Source organism: Gavialis gangeticus, unplaced genomic scaffold, assembly GCF_001723915.1.
Source record: "Gavialis gangeticus isolate Ggan-Ray unplaced genomic scaffold, GavGan_comp1, whole genome shotgun sequence".
NCBI classification, from domain to species: domain Eukaryota; kingdom Metazoa; phylum Chordata; order Crocodylia; family Gavialidae; genus Gavialis; species Gavialis gangeticus.
The window spans coordinates 1898357-1905616 of record NW_017729020.1 but is presented as its reverse complement, the minus strand read 5'-3'; the positions used below and the strand labels follow the sequence as shown (position 1 = coordinate 1905616).

Here is a 7260-nt window from a genome sequence, read left to right as displayed (position 1 = left end):
ACATTCTCGGTAAAGTGCTCTCGTGGATAAATGTAAAGATCCCTGTACTCCCATTAAAACAGGGGTGGGAAAGATGCAGCCTACGGGCCAGATGCGGCCTGCCAAGCCGTTCTATCTGGCCCGCAGGGTCCCTAACAAATTTAGAAAATTAATATTAATCTGCCCTGGGTTGCCTGTCCTGAGGCCCTTGACGGCTTGCCAAAACTCAGTAAGCGGCCCCCTGCCCAAAATAATTGCCCACCCCTGCATTAGAGCACGTATAAGTCTGGTCCAGTGTGGATATCGACGGCAGCACTGGGAGGGGAGGCCAGGAGGGCTACCGTGAATTTTGGGGTGGCTGCTGGCCCCCCACCCCAGGCCTATCCCAGCACCATCACTGCCCCTGGGAAGAGCCCAGCATGGCTGGGGCCCCAACCCACAGCACCAGCCTGCCCTGCCCCACGCAGATCCAGGGGCAAGTACCCCGCTGTGCCTCCCGGGGTTCATGCAGCAGCAGAAGCTACACCCCCCAGACGAGCCGCTTGTGGCTCGGTCCCGCACCCCGCCGGCTGTGCAGCGCCTGCCCTCCCCTAGCCCCAGCCCCACTCCCTGACCCTGCTGCAGATGCCAGAAGCCTTGTGGCCCTACCGCTGCCCAGTGTTGGTGGAGGTGGGGGGGATAAGCCAGTTAGCCTCCCCTTCTGCTGCCTATGGTAGACATTCATATGTTTCTGTGCGTTTGGGGGAAGGGAAGAGTAACAAGGGGTAAAATTAAGGTTGCTGCAGCCATAGCACCAATTACAATTTACCAAGCATTTATTCACCTGGTAAAAATACATAGCACTAATTACTATGAATCTTAAATAGAACAGTTTCCATTTAATCTCACAAAGGTTAAGTAAAATCCCCATGTAATATAACATTTTCTACGAACTAAACTAAAGCTCTACAAATTGCTAATTTTTTTTAAAGAGTTAAACCCATGGACCAAATAATCATCTCTTTTATACAAACCAAAACTAAAGCTGACAGGATGCTGTTAGCCACAGGGAAGCATGCACACATACTATTTGTTTCAGGAAAAGGCCCCTGAAGTATTAAAAGGGAATTAAAATTATTCACAGGCTCTGATGCTTGCAGTGTGTTGCTACTGTGTGTCGGTTGCATTTCATCAGCATCCCTAACTGAGCTGTGTACCCTTAGGAGAGCTTGTGACTAAAGGGGCTAGCAAATGGGCAAACAGCTGATTCTCATGCGGGCCACAATCAAGCCACCAGCACATTCTGTGAACAGTGATGAGCCGAGGCAATCACCCGACCATCTCAGCACCGAAATTACGGTGTATTTCTGATGTTGTGGCTGCAGAAACAAACAGCTGTATCTAAAAAGTTGCTGCGGATAACCATGTTTTGTGTCACCAATCAACGTCAACTTTGAGAACAGGACAAGTGGGTACATACAGCCTTGCAATGGGCCATGTGGCCCACTGCTTTCTGCCGGGCAGACGCCAAACCGCATGCAGCTATGGCAGACTTCTGACGGGCAACATGGTCCAATATGTAACCAGCCACTCGAGCACCAGGAGTACTAGAAGGTATTTCTGACTCAGCTACATACAGACTTTGGGCAAATCCTATCAGCTCCATGTGTTTCCATCCCTTGTCTCTCCCTGTATGTTGCCCCAAGGAGTCCTTTTACCAGAGGCCCCCAAGGATTGACACGGCCCCTCGTCTGATTTGGTATCAAGTGAACTTTATTCAGTAACCCCTAGGCTCATTACAAGTAATAGGACCTGACAAGCGGTTCCTTAGATGTTACAGCAGTGACCTTCGGTGGTACCAGCCTCAGATCCTCTGCTGGGCGTGTGGGATGTTAGTTTCTGGATTCCTCCTTGTTCAAACAAGAAGTCCAAGGTTGCTCCCGTCTCCCCAGGGTGGCAACATAAACACACGCTGTCTCTATGTCCGTCCACTACTTTTGTAACTTTCTCATCCCAAACTGTCCAATCCTCATGTTTCCTACCTCCTCTTTTTAGGTAAGGTACTCCAATCCTATTCCATTTTTGGTTTTCTTTCCTTTTAGAGAAACTACTGTACTTGGTTAGCCCACCATACCAAAATCACAGTACTCATTTTTCCCGGTGCCTTATAAGGCACTCTGTACAATTTAATTGCTTAAATTCGGGAAGGCCTAAGGTTATGCTAAGAGCCTGAGTATAACTCAGTTTGCCCATTACACTGTACATGTCCCAAAATGAGGTTACATAAGAGAAATCCTAGCATTTCCTAATATTTACATGCTTGACTGTGCAACTGTAATAATGTGTGTGTGTGAATGTGCACACACTCACACATGTATATGGATCTGTGTGTAAGAGATAAATAGCACCAGTGCAACACGAATTATCAAAGAGGCTAAACCTTCTTAGCATTGTCATTCTGAAATCATTTCCCTTCAGGCCTGCCTTTTATACCAGAGCAGATTTTTGTCCCCCCATCTCCCATCTATGAATAAATCATGGCAGCAGATTCATATCTAATCATCCCAGGATATTATTGCTCTTTTGTAAAATGATCTGCAATACAGAGTAATAAAAAAAAAAAAAAAAAAAGTTGCAAACCTAAATTGCACTCATTAGGCTGAGTCAACACAATGCACGTTAAGGTTACAAAATGCTCTTTAATATAATATAATCTCATGTTTTAATGAGTCTTTATTGATAAAGGAGTTTTGTTTGTTTGTTTTCTTGTATTAAAATGCAGCCCTACTGCCATACTGCTCCAGCCTTCACTCAGAGATGCATCACAATTAAAAGGCTCTGCTCCTTGAGGACCAATTTAAAATCCATTTTCGTGAAAGGCCCCCACTGACTTGATCAACTTTTGACATAGCATCTGAATTTTGACTCTAAAGAGATCACTACCAGAGGCAGTCTTATGGGTTTGTTTGGGGCGTACAATTAACTTGGGCTCTAACCTAGGTTTTTACCTTAACCTATCCCAGCCATCTACAGAGAAAAAAAGATCCATGATTTTTTTCTGATGGAGCTTTATGTGCAGTTTAGTTAGCACAGCCGGAAGCCAAAGCTAGCATGTTTGCTAAGGCTGGAAATACAGAAACAGTGAGGAGAGAGCAACAGTTTTGCAGTGGGAATGTTCATACCCAGGTAAAGCTAAATTAGTTGACCTGTACGGTCTAAACATAACCTAGTCATGAGATGGAACAACCAAGTTCTTCCACACTAATGCATAAAAATCTCCAGGCCCCTTTGATAGAGTTTTCCTCTTGATGATCCCTAAAAGAACAGTATTGTCTTTTGTCCCAGTGAAAAGGAGGTCCCATTGCAAGGCAACTTCAGCCTGGAGTGGTAGACTTGACTCTTACCAAAAGCTGAGTCAGTTTAATTAGTAGCTAATCACACTCAGGACCTAAAAAGACCTACTCCCACTGGAAAAAAGTCTTTCCTTAGACAAGTTGCAAACTATACTGTATGTGCCTTTTAAACTAGACCATAGAAAGCACTCAGGCATGTTTCTAACTTAAATTGACAGAAGGATGGAGTAGATGACCTTAGGGTCCTTTTCCATCTCTTATGATTGCCTTTCCCATTACATTAAGTGCATAAAATTAACAATGAAAACGCAGTTTCCAACTAGAAAGACATTAGTCAATTGTTCTAATTAATACCTGACAGGCTGATATTAATTAATTGGTGACTGATTATACATCTCTTAGGTGTCAAGTCAGTTACTAAATGTTGCATTTAATGTACAAAAAAAGGACGGACTTGTACCTCTATAGCTGATGGTGTGCTAAATTGGTAACACATTAATTGGATTGCTTTAACTTTGAAGAAGTTGTAAAATGTTCAGCTAGTGTTGCTATGCAATGCCAAGTGAATTGATGTCACGTTCCATTCTCATCACAGCCTTTGAACTGTATGGCAGACTACTTTCCCATCCAGAAAAAAAAGCTTTTGTGAATTTGGAGGGGAAATAAAGTGCTCTGAACTTCATCAGGATGAACTCAAGACCTTTCAGCTGTCTTCCTGAAAAGCTAGAAAGAGATACCCCCACCTACGCTAGAAGAGCAAGCTGCTTAGTGATTAAAATACTCAGCTGGGATGTAGGAAACTAAATCGTCTGAAGGAGGAGGGACAAAGACTTCCAGGAGCTTAGCCCTGGACAAACCCAGAGTAAAGACCCTTGTGCCACAGATCCCAAAGAACTTCAAATCTACAGTCAACTCAAACAAACACTGGCAAAGAAGGTAGGGCTGTTCTCTCCTTTTTAATCATTGGCAACCTACACAGAGAGACGCAAAGACTCAGCTCTTCCAACGCATTAATTCTCCTCATTTCTAACTAAGATCAGTGAAAACTACCTGTGCTCAACACTTGGGGGGAAAAAAGAAAAACAAGTCACAAGTGACATTCAAACAGCTTATGACAGAGCAAGGAACTCCTTCTCTTGATGCCCCAAAGCGGTGCATGAACAATAAATACACTATCCTTCCTTTCTCTTGGCCATAGAAGAAAGCTATTCCAAGAGGCATCTGAGCACTATGATTTTTCTCATATAAAGGTAAAGGAGTTTATACAACATAAAGCAGCTAAACGTGTGGGTGAACAAGAAATGGCTTATACGTGGCAATAAGTCTAAAGGCCAATTGCTTTGTTCTTTAAAAAAAACCAAAAAAAAACGAAAAAAGTAATGTTGTTATTTGACCTTTCATGATCATACGATGGGTCTGGCCTACAAATTAGACTGTTGTTCACTTCATTTGAATATGGCCTTTTGCACCTGCGGAATATGAAGGGAACTAAATGCTAGGAGCTCGCCCTCCTACCTACCCTAACAGATGTTCAAAAGAAGCAGATTTCCATGTTCAAAAGAAGCAGATTTCCTTTCTCTTTTCTCTTTCTTTCTCTTTTTATCAAAAAAGGTCATACATAGATGAGAATTTGGCTAATTTACATTTGTTTGTCATGAAAGCAACTCTCAAATGGATATAAACACATTTCACAGTAGCACCTAGATTTAACCTTCAAATGCCCCATTATTTATTTGGGATATCCCCCCCCAACACACACACCAATTTCCTTTCGATAGTATTTTTGTGAGTCTTGGCTAGTAAGAAAGCATCCAACAATGTGAATTTGCAATCACAATTCTGCCTATGAATATACATGACACATTTAACTCTTGCTGGCAACACGATTTTGCCAGCTGACCTTCTCAACAAAGCTCTGAGGAATTATTCCCCCTATCCCTCTTGTCTTTGTAAATAGCAATATAACTCAGGCTTTTGGAGCTGCATCTTCTCATCTGAAATATTTATAATCCCTCTGATTTGGAGCCTTCTTTCTTTTGTACTGGAGCATCAACGCATGAGCGGATCAACAGAGACAAGGAAATCTATGTAAAGCAAAGCTGAGTTGTACTCCCAGGAAACATTTGATCTTATTCACCTCCTATTTAAGGAGAAACAGCTCTAGAGAAGGGTAGAAATATTTCATTCACAAGACTTTTTCACTATGAAAAATGAAGGGAAGTTGCATGTTATTTCATTTTCATCAAAAAAAGATCCTAACACGTGACTCACATGGCTGAATTTTCAATAGGACTCTGGTCCAAGTTGGATCATGGTGTGAGCTAGCATTTGTGTACACAAATAAAAGATATATCCAATGGCCAGTTAAAAAATTAATTCTGCAGTATCCTAACACACTTGGTTTGACTGATGTTGCAACAACGTCAAAACAAGCCATCCAGCCTGAACTCAGCTAACTGCCTTCAAAAATTTCATTCAGCCATTTGGTTCATTGTATAAGAAGTAAGAACTTCAGCCATCTCCAAAAGTCCAATCAGATGAATGCAATTTACAGTGTTTCTATAAGGTCACCATAGTTGAGCTATTCTAAACCCAAGTGGCTGAACAAGTTATGAAGCGATGACTCTACCAGTGTAATCCATCGTTGAGTTCATGTTATAAATCTCCCTCTGTGCCAAACCAAACAATCAGAGTCACTAGCTCTAGAGACCTTACATCTTCTCACTCAAGCTGATGCAGCTCAAACTACAGCTGCTGTAGGCACTGTTACGGCACCCCGACACTAGGGTGCCTGTACACGAGCCCGGAGGTTGCTCCAACGCACTGTAATTACAACGTGGCAGAGCAGACTCAATTAATCAATTCTGCTGGAGTGTGGTAATTACTGTGCTTCAGCCAGCCTCTGTATCTCAGGTATCAGTGTCCCCGTGCTTCAAAATGGTGGTAGAGGTGCTTTAACTAAAGCTCATTTGACATATTAAAAAAGTGTAAAAAAAAAATAAAAGTGATTGGGAACAGTAATTGTCTATTTGCATTGAGCAAATAATGATCCCCAGATAAAAACAGACACATCATGCTTACGCTGGTATAACTAATACCAAGGTTGTTTTAGTCCCAAGTTTCTCCCAGGGAAGAATGACTGTAGTGAATTACACTGGTGTAGGGCTACATTGTCTGAGAACTCCTTTTTGCAATGGGATAAGGGCAGTTACATTGGTGCAAGCATGTTGAGCATCTAGCCCCCAAGCTAAATACTAGGCCTAGGGGCTGGGGTGCAGGACTCAGGGAGGGGGGTTGGGGGATCCTGGGATGCAGGCACAGCAGCGCCGGGAGCAGGACCTATGCCCTGCTGCTGCTTTCCCAGCCGGGGCAGGAGCAGGGGGGTGGCAAGGTGCAATGCAGGCATGGCTCGCTCTGGACAGAAGGAGGCAAGCAGCATCACGTTAGAGCCCCCCAGCACCGCTGCGCCCACATCCCACACCCCGCTGCCCTACATGGGCAAGCAGCAGCAGGGCAGATCCCTGCTCCCAGAGCTGCTGTGCCTGCATCCTGTGTCCCACCACCCTGGCTGGGTAAGTGGCAGCAGGGCATAGCTGGGTGGTGGGGGGAGGGGTCCGATGCAGGTTCAGCTCACTCTGGGTAGAAGGGGGCAACCGGCAGCAGGGCATAGCCCCTGCACCCAGCGCTGCCGTGCCCGCATCCCACACTCCCTCGCTCCATCTGGGCAAGCTGCACCAGCACCTACAGCCTGTGCCCCCCCGCTCAAGTTGGGTGCCCCCCCACCCAGCCGCTTGCCCAGCCAGGGTGTGGTGGGGTGTGGGATGTGGGTTTCAGGTAGGCGAAGGCACCAGTGGAGATAAACAGAGAGACCACAGTCAGGTGAGGAATGCAGGTGGAGAAGGCTTTCTGACGGCCCTGCTCTGAGGGGATCCTCAACACTGCGGTGAAG

General features: G+C 44.7%; 1 long non-coding RNA gene across 1 annotated transcript in view; it reads right to left on the bottom strand.

Annotated features, from left to right (window-relative positions):
- Positions 1–968: 968 nt before the first annotated feature.
- Positions 969–7260, bottom strand: part of LOC109295489 — a 21227-nt gene continuing 14935 nt past the window's right edge. The window contains exon 3 of the long non-coding RNA XR_002096754.1: positions 969–1370. This is a non-coding gene — a long non-coding RNA (uncharacterized LOC109295489). The remainder of the gene's footprint in view (positions 1371–7260) is intronic.